Here is a 12,719-nt window from a genome sequence, read left to right on the forward strand (position 1 = left end):
TACAGGGAGGTGCCACAAAAGGGTCTTGGATTTAGCCCTTTTGAGTTGTTGTATAGCCACCATGGGAGAGGACCTTTGAGTCTGGTTAGGGAAGGCTTAGAGAAGGCCTCCAGTAAGCCCCCCATGATGTATTCAGCTACATGCTGGCTGTTAGGAACCAGACAGCCCCTTCACGAAGCTCGCATAAGAGAACCTGGAAGCAAGCCAGGAGAACATGAAACGCTGGTATGACCAGAATACCCCTCTGGTTGAGTTTCGGCCTGGCCAGAAGGTGTGGGTGATGGCCCCAGTGGAGCCTTGAGCTCTCCATGACAAATGGACTAGGTCTTTTGAGGTGGTGGAGCGCAAAAGAGTAATGTAACCTATCTGGTGAACTTGTGGACTCCAAGGAACCCTTTAAGGGTCCTGCGTGTTAACTGGTCAGCCTTACTTTGAGAGGGCTGAGTTGACCATGCTCCTAGCAACAGATGATAGGGTGGAGGAAGAGAGTGAGCCTCTTCCTGACCGCCTGTCTGCCCAGGAGGAGGATGGGTCTGTGGAGGGTGTGAACCTCTCCTCCTCACTGACCCCAGAGCAACAAAGGGACTGACGCCAGGTGTTGGGACAGTTTGCCTCCTTGTTTTCCTTGACCCCAGAGGTCAATCACCTGGGTATACATGATCTGGACACTGGGGACAGTCTGTCTGTAAAGCACAACATTTACAGAGTGACTGACAAGGTTAGAGCCAGCATTAAGGATGAGGTATCCAAAATGTTAGCTCTTGGGGTTATTGAGTTTTCCAGTAGCCCTTGGGCCAGCCCGGAGGTCTTGGTCCCAAAAGCTGCTGCTCCTGGTGTCACTCCAGAACTCGGGTTCTGTGTGGATTACCGGGGACTCAGTGTGGTCACAAAGACTGACGTACACCCCTTCCCCCGAGCTGAAGAGCTCATTGATCAGTTAGGGGCTGCCAAATATCTAAGTACTTTTGATCTGACCTCTGGATAGGGGCAGATTGCTCTGACGTGGGGGGCTTAGGAGAGGTCTGCATTTTCTACGCCAGATGGGCACTACCAGTTTAGTGTGATGCGCTTTGGGATGAAAAATGCCCACGCCATCTTTCACAAACTGGTTAACCAGGTGTTGGCAGGATTGAAGGATTTCAGTGCAGCCTACCTGGACGACATTGCTGTATTCAGCTCCACTTGGGAGGAACACTTGCAGCACATCTGTAAAGTGTTAGAGGCACTGCAGAAGGCAGGCCTTACTAGTAAGGCTAGCAAGTGCCAAATAGGGCAGGGTTCTGTGGTGTACTTGGGACAGCAGGTGGGGAGTGGCCAGGTGTAACCTCTGCAGCCAATGATTGACATCATTTTGGCTTCAGAGCCTTCCAAGACCCAGACAGAGGTGAGAGTCTTTTTAGGTCTCACAGGATAGTATAGGAGGTTTGTCAAGGGGTATGGCACTAGTGTTGCTCCCTTGACTGAGTTAACCTCCAAAAAAGCAACCCAAAAAGGAGATCTGGACTGAGGCTTGCCAGACAGCTTTTGATGCCCTGAAGGCAGCCATGTACATGGCACCCATGCAGAAGGCGCCTGACTACTCCAAAGAGTTTCTCGTGCAGACTGATGCTTCAGAACATGGTGTGGGAGTGGTACTTGCACAGCTAAATGAAGAGGGCCTAGACCAGCCTGCAGCCTTCATTAGTAGAAGGTTACTTCCCTGGGAATGTAGGTGGAGTGCAATTGAGCATTAAGCATTTGCTGTGGGCTGGGTGCTGAAGAAGTTAAGACCCTACTTGTTTGGGACTCACTTCCGGGTTCAGACAGACCACTGCCCCTCAGATGGTTAATGCAGATGAGGGGTGAGAACACAAAATGGTTTAGGTGGTCTATCTTCCTACATGGAATGGACTTTACGGTGGAACACCGCCATTAAAGAGAACACGCCAATGATGATGGTCTGTCCAGATTCTTCCGCCTTAGTGATGAGAACTCCCATGAGGTTGGGTAGTTCTCCCCACTTTCAGCTGGGGGGGGACACGTGTTAGACCTGGCATCCTTAGCGTAGTCTCACCTGTCTTTTTTGCCTCTGTTTCCTATGTTTTGACTGTGTACTGGACTTTGTTTTTGCTGTTTTTGGTACTCTGGGCACTTTACCACTGCTGATCAGTGCTAAAGTGCAAGTGATCCCAGTGTAAATTGCATATATAATTCCATGATTGGCATATTTGACTTACTAGTACGTCCCTAGTAAAGTGCACTAGAGGTGCCCAGGGCCTGTAAATCAAATGCTACTAGTGGACCTGCAGCACTGATTGTGCCATCCACATAAGTAGCCCTGTAAATATGGCTCAGACCTGCCACTGCAGTGTCTGTGTGGTTTTAAATTGCCAATTTGACCTGGCAAGTGTACCCACTTGGCAGGCCAAACCCTTCCCTTTTTATACATGTAAGGTACCCCTAATGTAGGCCCTTGGTAGCCCCTGGGCAGGGTACAGTGTATGTTAAAGGTGGGAAATGTACTGATGTGTTTTACATGTCCTAACAGTGAAATACTGCCAAATTTGATTTTCACTGTTGCAAGGACTAGCTCCCTCAGAGATTAACATGGGGGCTGCCTTTAAATATCTTTTAAGTGCAGTTTCCCTTTGGAGATTTGGCTTTTGGGGTCTCTGGCATTTTTCTGCTTAAACCATTCTGTGACTCTGCCTGCTTGTGAATTCACTGTCTGTGTCAGACTGACAGTTGGGCTGTTTGTGAATCTCCACTAGACAGCGACACAAAGGGAGATGGGGTGTAGCCTGCATAGCCTGATGGGCCATCTGGGCTAGAGTGGAGGGAGGAATGGTCGCTTACACCTGAATGGGCTATTCCTGCCCTCACACAATGCAATCTCCAACCCCCTGGTGTGCCTGGAGCCAGGCCTGGGCAAGGCAGTATGGATCTTGTGAGCAACAGAGACTTTCCTTTGAAGTTTGCCTACTTCAAAGGCATTAAGAGGTATAAGTAGTGGACCCAAAACCCTAGATTTTCAGATTACTTCTGGATTCATGAGGAACCTCTGCCAAGGAGGAGAGCTGAAGAGCTGGAGGAGGAGTACTCCCTTTTGCCTGTTACTGTGCTTTGCTAAGTTGGCCTGCAGTTGCTGCTTCTGCCTGAAAGAGGATGAAGACTGGACTCTGTAGTATATTCCTATTTGTGAAGTGTCTCCAAGGGCTTGGACTGAGCTTGCCTCCTGTTTTGAAGTCTCACGCCATCAAAAACTTCCTCTCCAACACTTGGACTCTCTGCTAAGACTCCTGTCCTGCCAAGTGGTGCCCTGTCCAGTCCCTGGGCCCTTAAAAGGTAAAGCTGCTAGAACAAGGACTGAAATTCACGCACAGGAAGCCATGCGAGGGACATTTTGATGCACCACCTGCCACCCAGCTGTAAAAATGATGCGTCACCTGCCTTGTGGCTGAATTCGATGCACTAACGGCATCACAGCTGGGAGATCAATGAATCACCTGTGTCGCGGCTGGAGAAATGATGCAACACCCACTCGCGGCTGCTAAAAACAACGCAAACTCCACCCAGTGCAGTATTCCATCACAGTGCGGCTGGATTTCGCATGCATCATCGCTGGCCGTCAAAATCAACATAAACCTACGTGGACCTGAGGTGCTCCATCTGGAAAACTACGCACGGCCTCACTTGCGAGTGAGAAAACAACGCATCACTGACTTTTCCGATGCACGCTCACCCATGTGGCTTCATTTTTTCTGTAAACCAGGTACTTTGAGTAACAACAACGTTTCTATTGTTTTCTATTGAGTAAGAATCTATTATTTTACAAATTAATAACTTTACTTGTGTATGTTGGATTTTTATCGTTTTGGTCTTGTTTGCTTTAAATAAATATTGCCTATTTTTCTAAACTGTTGTGGTGTCAATTTTGTAGTGTTTTCATTGTGTTACTGTGTGTTTTGGTACAATTACTTCACACATTGCCTTTGAGATAAGCCCGACTGCTTGTGCCAAGTTACCAACGGGGTGAGCAGGGGTTATCCTAAGTGTGTATCGCCATTATCCTGACTAGAGAGAGGGTCCCTGCTTGGACAGAGTGCAAACTGACTGCCAACCAGAGACCCCATTTCTAACCATATATATACATATATATTTGTTTGTGGTTATGTATATCCCACCATTCAATGTCTTTTTTAGCTCTCTCATGGCTGGAACGTTTGTTTTACAACTGAGAAAAGTTTGTGTTTTGAGGGCCTTGTTTGTAATAGTATTGCAGTAGGCCTACAAATGTGTAAGGCACTACGCCCTCTAGGGGTTACATATATGGTTACACAGCATTACTTTCTGCCATTCTGTTTTCATGTTGTTATGCCCTCCAAGGGCTGACTATATGGTTACATGACAAATGTTTCTAACAAATGCTATTTTCATTATGCTTTCCTCTAGCAGCTGTTCTGAGCATTACAGCCAAGATACTACAATATTCGCTGCACTCGGAAACTTGCCCCATAATGCGGCCGGGTTGACCAATTTATGTGGCAAGAAAAGTCCAGTTATGCATTTAGCTCTAACTCAAGCAAATGAGAGAACTATTTCATTGCAAACGCTTGTTTTTAGTAGCTTTCATTTCACTCAGACGTGTCAGTGACCTTGAGGCACTAACTTTAGAAGAACCCTTTATCCAATTGCATAGAGATAGGGTGGTACTACCTACCAATCCTAAATTTCTTTCAAAGGTAGTGTCCCAATTCCACCTTAATCAATCTATCGAATTGCCAGTAATTTTCCCCCAACCTGACTCCGTTGTGGAAACTGCTCTATATACCTTAGATTTAAAACAAACCCTCATGTATTATATTGATAGAACCAAATCATTTAGGGAAACATAACAACTTTTTGTAACCTTTTCAAAGCCACACAAAGGAAGGGCCATTTCTAAGTTCGCCATTGCAAACTGTATTATTAAATGCATCCAAACGTCCTGTGCTAAAGATAAAAAACATTACTTTTCCCTCCTAAAGCTTACTCCACTTGATACAAGGTGCTTCAATGGCCTTTCTAGGTATTATACTTATAGCTGACATATGTAAAACAGTTACATGGTCTACACAGCATACATTTGCAAAACATTACTGCCAATGTGTACTAGGCAGTCATATGTACACTATTTCAAATAACTGTAACCTCCACAGGTTAGCCATTGCTTATTGAGGAGCACTGCTTTACCATCTATGCTAAGCATGGGTATCTACAGCCACACATGCCTCAAACCGAAAATGTTACTTACCCAGTAACCATCTGTTCGTGACATGTAGTGCTGTAGATTCACATACACCGACCCTCCTCCCCAGCACTGGCTTTCCGCCAGTTTCTTCATGGTGGGGACCCTGCCAGGAAAAGGCTGGCGGAAAGAGGACTTGTGAACTCAGCAAGGCCGTAGCTGACCACGACTCAGACGACCGCCACCCCGTCGGGAACCACATTCCTGGCGGTTGCGACAGCCCCCTTGCGGTCTAACCGCCAGGGTCGTAATTTGGCAGTCGGACCGCCAGTAGTGAGGCGGTCTGACCGCCTTCACGAGTCTGGCAGTCTTAAGACTGCTAAACTTGTAATGAGGCCCTAAGACTTTTAGGAAGACATAACAGCTATTTGTATCTTTTTCAAATTCTCTGAAAGGTAATACCAACTCAAAAGCTGGAATTGCAAGATGAAATGTAAAATGTATACAGATGTGCTATGTAAAGGTAAAAGGGCTCTTCCAGCAGTTCCAAGAGCTCATTCTACAAGAAAAAAAGATGTAAGAAGGGCTTTCTTGGCAAACATTTCTTTAACAGACACTTGTAACGTGCCTACATGGACAAACCTGCACACGTTCACAAAACACTTCTGTATGGATGTTCATGCCAGAGAACAACCTCTGATAGGACAAACAGTCTTGCGTACATTATTTAAACAACTGCACCATCTATTGCCTAGACCCACTACAAGAGGAGTACTGCTTTACGGTCTATGCATTGAATGTGTATCTGCAGCCAACACATGCTACAAATGGAGTTTCTTAATTACCCTATCTATTCATAGCGCCTAGTGCTGCAGATTCACATGTGACCTCCTACCACCCACAGCTGGGATGAGATGGAGTCAGATGAACATATATAAAATACTATATATATATATACATATATTTATATATATATATAAATGTCACTTATACAGTGTACATCTATTTGTGGCATGTAGTGCTGCAGATTCACATGCTATGCATATCCCTTCTGATGCATAGTGTTGGGCTCGGAGTGTTACAAGTTGTTTTTCTTCTAAGAAGTCTTTTCGGAGTCACAGGATCGAGTGACTCATCCTCTCGGTTCCATTGCGCATGGGCATCGACTCCATTGTTAGATTGTTTTCCAGCAGAGGGTGAAGAAAGGAGTGATAGAGTATAGAAAATAAAAAGAGATGTCCATGCAGATGTAAATGTATGTACATATGTACAAATGTTAGCAACTTAAACGACTACAGGCTTTCGGGGAGGAGGGAGGGTGCATGTGAATCTGCAGCACTACATGCCACGAACAGATATATACTGGGTAAGTGACATTATCCGTTTGATGGCATGTGTAGCTGCAGATACAAATGCTATGCATAGACTACAAAGCAGTTAGTCCTCCCAAAAAGCGGTGGCTAGCCTGTAGGAGTTGAAGTTGTTTGGAATAACGTCTTTAACCCGTTAAATGCGGGCGTCGGCCACTGGCCGACGCCCACACTCCCTCCCTGGTGCGGGTCACGACCAGTGGCCGACACCAGGGAGGGGGTTAAAAATCCTCCGGTGCAATGCACCGGAGGATTTATTTATTTATTTTTTTCACCGTAGGAGACGCGGAAGAGCTTCCGCGTCTCCATCCCACCCCCTCGCGGCGCGCTGACGTCACATTTTTTCCCCACCGGAGAAGGAGAGACGGAGGTAAGCGTTCTTTCCTTCTCCGGTGGGGAAAAAAAGGCCAAAACGGCCTCCCCAGATGCCAGGGAGGCATCGATGGAAAGGGGAGGCTCTCCCCTTTCCATCGATGCCTCCCTGGCACCGTTTCCTGGCCGTGGATCGCAGCGCGGCTGCGATCCACGGCCAGGAAACGCCACTAGGCACCAGGGATCTTCTTTGGGGGGGTCGGCCCCCTCGTAAAAGGGCCACCCCCCCCCGGCAATATTTAAATTATTTATACTGTTTTGGGGGGCGATCGCGCCCCCCACAAAAAAAAGAAATAAAAAAAAGAAAAAAAAAATGGCGGGGTCGGCCCTTGGAACACGGGCCGACCCCAGGGGAAAAAAAAAAACGTAGTTTTGCCTGGGGAGCCGATCGCCCCCCCAGGGTAAAAAAAAACAAAAAAAAACAAATTGTTGGTGGTCAGCCCTTAGGGTGACCATCAATGGGGCCATTTTTTTTTTTATACATGTGTGCTTTGCCGAGGGCAAGCACACATGTATAAAAAGAAAAAGATTTGTGACATGAGTCTCATATATATGTGTATATATGTATACACATATATATATCTATATAGATATATATATCTATATAGATATATATATATATATATATCTATATAGATATATATATATATATATATATATATATATAGATAGATATATATATTTTTTTCAGGACAAGCATTGCAGCGTCCATGTGCTGCTTTTCTGACTTGTTGGTGTGTATCTGGGCTTCTAACAACGCCCACCTCACGCCCATCACTACCACTCCTTTGATGGCATTGGAAAATGATTTACCTTTGTCCCTCCTTGGGGAGGTTTTGCTACCGCCTTGGCCATCGCCCCTGGTACATGGGTAATTGCACTTTTGCTGTTACGTTTAACTGCGAGCGAACTTCTTTTCCTTTTGTGTAACTCTTCACATGATGCTCATGGTGGCCATGGCGCTGTGAATCGGCTCTCTTATGTGAAAGAGTTTAACATTAAATTATCAATTTATGTGGCAAGAAAAGTTGGGTTAGGAGTTTATAACGCTAATAGCTCTAACTCGAGCAGATACGAGACCCATTGCATTGTAAATGCTTGTTATTCTTGTGTGTGTTGTTTTATAATGGTGAACAATTTCACCGCACTCCACGAGGACTGTGATCAAGACTCCTTGGTGAGTTGAAACACGTTGGTGGTTATTGACTGCAATAAAATACACGTTTATTTGTACTTCATGGAGTGCGGTGAAATTTTTCCGGCATTAGATAATTTCTAGATTGGTCTTCCCTGTCACTGGGCACCGGCAGTGAAGTGTGCCGCCCAGCAACCCTTCAACCACTTTGTTTCTAAACATATAAATATATATATATTATTATATATATATATATATATATATATATATATATATATATATATATATATATATATATATACACACAATATGCATGCATGCATGTCTTTTCTGTAGTGGCAGTTTTGCTGGATAGTACTGAGGGAATTAGAAGAGGAGGTAATGGGAGGCAGAACACCAAAAATGACTGTTGCACAGGGTGTGTGGTAAGGTGAAGTAATACATTCTTTTTTTGTTTTTTTCAGTGTTTTCAGAGAATCTGCAGAATTGGAGAAGAAGTGAAGGTAAGGTGACGACATTTCCTGTTGTACACAACAAACATACCAACAAGCAATTTTGTGACTATCTGCCTTCTACGTAGGATAGTAATTTAGAGGGACAGTTTAGCCAGTTGCAGAGATGGCGTCTCGTTGGATGACTGCTGATCAAGCCCTAGCTCGGGTTATGGAGGACAGTTCTGATGTAGGCTCAGAGACTGAGACAGCAGACACTGAGACAGCATCTGAGGGAGAGGACAATGGGGCAGATTCTGGGAGTGATTTTTCAGTCGGCGGAGTCCCATCTGACGACCCCTCTTCCAGTGAGTCTGAAGGAGACAATGACGACATCCGTGCTGTCCCTTCGCAAGCACATTCTGGGCAGCGGGACCACATTGGGTTAGCCGAACCCAGAGAGCACGTGCTTGCTGCCGCAAGCACAGAACGAGTGCTCTCTTGGCAGCCCCCCTGTTTGGTTCAGCCCCAAATTCCACCTTTTACTGGTGACGCTGGATGTAAAGTCGATACAGCTAACTTTTTGCCAGTCGACTACATCTATCTGTTTTTGGATGTTGACTTTCTTCAGAAAGTTGTGCAGCAAACAAATTTGCGTGCAGACCAATTTCTGAGGGAGCGCGGAGGCACTCTAGGGCCCCGTTCTAGGGCACGCCAGTGGACTCCCACTTCGCTGGCGGAGTTGAAGATATTTTTGGGCCTTACCCTCAAAATGGGGTTAGTACAGAAACCCACCTTGCAGTCCTACTGGACGACTCGCACGGTTTGGGTAACTCCCATCTTCGCACCATACATGAGCAGAGATCGTTTTTTGCTACTGCAGCGCATGCTGCATTTCAATGACAATTCTGCTGCATTGCCCCGGGACCATCCAGATCATGACAGGTTGTTCAAAATTCGGCCTGTCGTGGAACATTTGTCTGCCAGGTTTCCAGAGATCTATACTCCTGGAAAGAATATAGCAGTCGATGAGTCCTTGATCCTGTACAAAGGACGGCTGCTTTTCAGACAGTACATTGCGAGCAAAAGAGCTCGCTATGGCATAAAGCTGTACATGCTGTGTGAGAGCTCTACTGGCTATGTGTACAGCCTGAGAGTGTATACAGGGAAGGATTCTACCCTAAACCCTGTAGGTTGCCCTCCCACGTTAGGGGTCACAGGTAAGATTGTATGGGAACTTGTCCATCCACTTCTTCACAAAGGTTATAACCTTTATGTGGACAATTTCTATACAGGAGTAGAGCTGTTCAGTGAGCTCTACAAAGCTGGCACTGTGGCCTGCGGTACAGTTCGTTGTAACCGCAAAGGATTCCCGCGGGAGCTTGTTTGCAAGAAGCTCCAGAAATCACAGAGTACTGCATTGCGTTCTAACGAACTGCTCGCAGTCAAGTTCCTAGATAGACGTGATGTATACGTGCTCACTACAATTCATGATGAGAGCACTTCTCCCATCACGGTTTGGGGTCAGATGGCCGAAGTCCACAAGCCCATCTGTATACTTGATTACAATAAGTACATGGGTGGAGTGGACAAGAACGACCAGGTTCTTCAACCATACAATGCGTGTCGTAAAACTCGCACTTGGTACAAGAAACTGTTTACCCACCTGATTCAGATGGCAACATATAATGCGTATGTTGTTTACCGTCAGACAACAACAGGAAGACTCATGACTTTCCTTGACTTCCAGTTGTCTGTAATTGAAAGCCTCACTGCTGTTACTGAAGAAGCAGCAGCCTCCACCTCATATGTTCTGGAGGATGTGGCAAGGCTGCAGGAGCGACACTTTGCTGATCGCATACCTAAAACACCCAAAAAGGATCGCCCATGTCGTCGCTGTAAAGTGTGCTCAAAGCATGGAAAGCGGCAGGAGAGTCGGTATTACTGTCCCCAGTGTCCATCACAACCAGGCCTCTGTATCCCTACTTGCTTTACGTTGTATCATACTAAAGCAAAGTTCTGGGAAATCGACTGAGGTTGAGCTGCTGTTGGGTAATCCTTTCAGTGGCAGTGCATGGATACCGAACGTCCATGGGCCACTGCTTCGTTAGGCAAGGAGCCACAGAATTTTACTTCATCATGGACTTCCTTTTGGCGTGGTCGGTGTTCTGTTCAATTAACATGCATTTTCTTCCCCCTACTGCATATACTAGTAGACAGAACATATGCCACATTGCCACGGAGTACCCTTTCTTCACCTGCATGTCTTCCTTACTTTCAACGGTAGATATGCTCTCTCAGTTCGAGAAATCACTTTGTAGGGCATACTTGGAAGCCCCCAACTTGCTTCCACAAACTAGTATAGGTCCACTTGGCTATTATACAGGATTAGCCAGGACTCTGATGAGAACAGAGACATGGATGGGTAAGGAAAGCTTATGGTAGGAGTGCCTTCACAGGGTTATTGCACAGGTAGAAGGCAGATAGTAAAGGTAGTACAGATGTACATCATCTACACCTATGGATTCAAACCCATTGGTGCCATCCCAGCACTAAAGGAGAATGACTTGTATAGGTCAGTGTTTGACCTGCTTTTCATGTTCATCCTCCATCAGAACTTAGTAGATGTTCAGTTTGCTGTATAAGTGCATTATAGTCACATCACTGCACATAATGTTGGCTGGGACATATGCTACGTTCTCATGGACTCCCCTATGTACCAAACACTACCCTTTTCCATAGCCTATGACCTTCTCTTTAGGGAACATCATGAGAAATCCCCAGCATGTCTCCCTTAGTTTCAAAGGTAGATATGCTCACTCAGTTCGAGGAATCGCTTTGTACGGCATACTCGGACACCCCCAACTTGCATCCACAAACTGGAAGGAGTTGGATTTAGCACAGAGATTGCGCTAAAGGCGCATGAAAAACATGTCTTCCTGAGCCTCAGGTGGCTGTCACAGGAGTCATTAGTAAAGGTTTGTTACGCATGCATTTGGTAATGTTAAGGAAGAAGGAGGCAGGTAGCCTATGACCTTCTCTTTAGGTAACAGCATGAGAAATCCCCAGCATGTCTCCCTTAGTTTCAAAGGTAGATATGCTCACTCAGTCCGAGGAATCGCTTTGTACGGCATACTCGGACACCCCCAACTTGCATCCACAAACTGGAAGGAGTTGGATTTAGCACAGAGAGTGCGCTAAAGGCGCATTAAAAAAACATGTCTTCCTGAGCCTCAGGTGGCTGTCACAGGAGTCATTAGTAAAGGTTTGTTACGCATGCATTTGGTAATGTTAAGGAAGAAGGAGGCAGTTACTTGACAGGTGGTAAAATGTAGTCAAACTTATTCCGTTCTGTGGCGTGTGAATGTGATGGGCCCTTGTCTGGCAGCGGTAAGTTAATGTGAGTGGAGTGATTGATTGGATTGGGCCCGTGGCTGGCGATATGAAAGGGTTGTTTGTTGTGCGTGAATGGCGTGTGAATGGACCATAAAGAGGTTGGTGCCTGGACGCGGCTTTATGGCCCACCTTCAGAAGGCTTGGTTTCAACATTCAGATACTTTGATAAGTAATCATGCTTTAAAACCATAATTTCTGGAGGTGCTAAAACCAACCAGTGTGAGTGGTGGGTTAACTTTAACAAACTAGTACCAGGGGAGACCAAGGGTGCAGGACTTGCATGGCTCTCACCAGTTTTCCTTCACCCAGAATCCCCTTGAAATTACATTATGTGCTTAAAAAACACATTTTCCTTGCATTCCAATGAGCAGAAGTCCAGGGATCTGCAGGGATCCTCAAAATTCCTACCACCCAGTGTTTCCCCACTTGTCCTGATAAAAACACAACCCCGCTTGTGTGCCTGCGCCTAGTGCCTGCTTCAGGAATGAATCACTCCAGGGTTAACAGTAGACCTCAAGCAAGGACTACCATTGACCCTTGTGTGATCCATTCCTGTCGCGGGCGCTAGGCCTACCCACACAAGTGAGGTATCATTTTTATCGGGAGACTTGGGGGGACGCTGGGTGGAAGGAAATTTGAGGCTCCTCTCAGATTCCAGAACTTTCTGTCATCGAAATGTGAGGAAAACTTGTTTTTTTAGCCACTTTTTGAGGTTTGCAAAGGATTCTGGGTAACAGAACCTGGTCAGAGCCCCGCGAGTCACCCCATCTTGGATTCCCCTAGGTCTCTAGTTTTCAAAAATGTACAGG

This window comes from Pleurodeles waltl, chromosome 2_1, assembly GCF_031143425.1.
Source record: "Pleurodeles waltl isolate 20211129_DDA chromosome 2_1, aPleWal1.hap1.20221129, whole genome shotgun sequence".
Lineage (NCBI taxonomy): Eukaryota > Metazoa > Chordata > Amphibia > Caudata > Salamandridae > Pleurodeles > Pleurodeles waltl.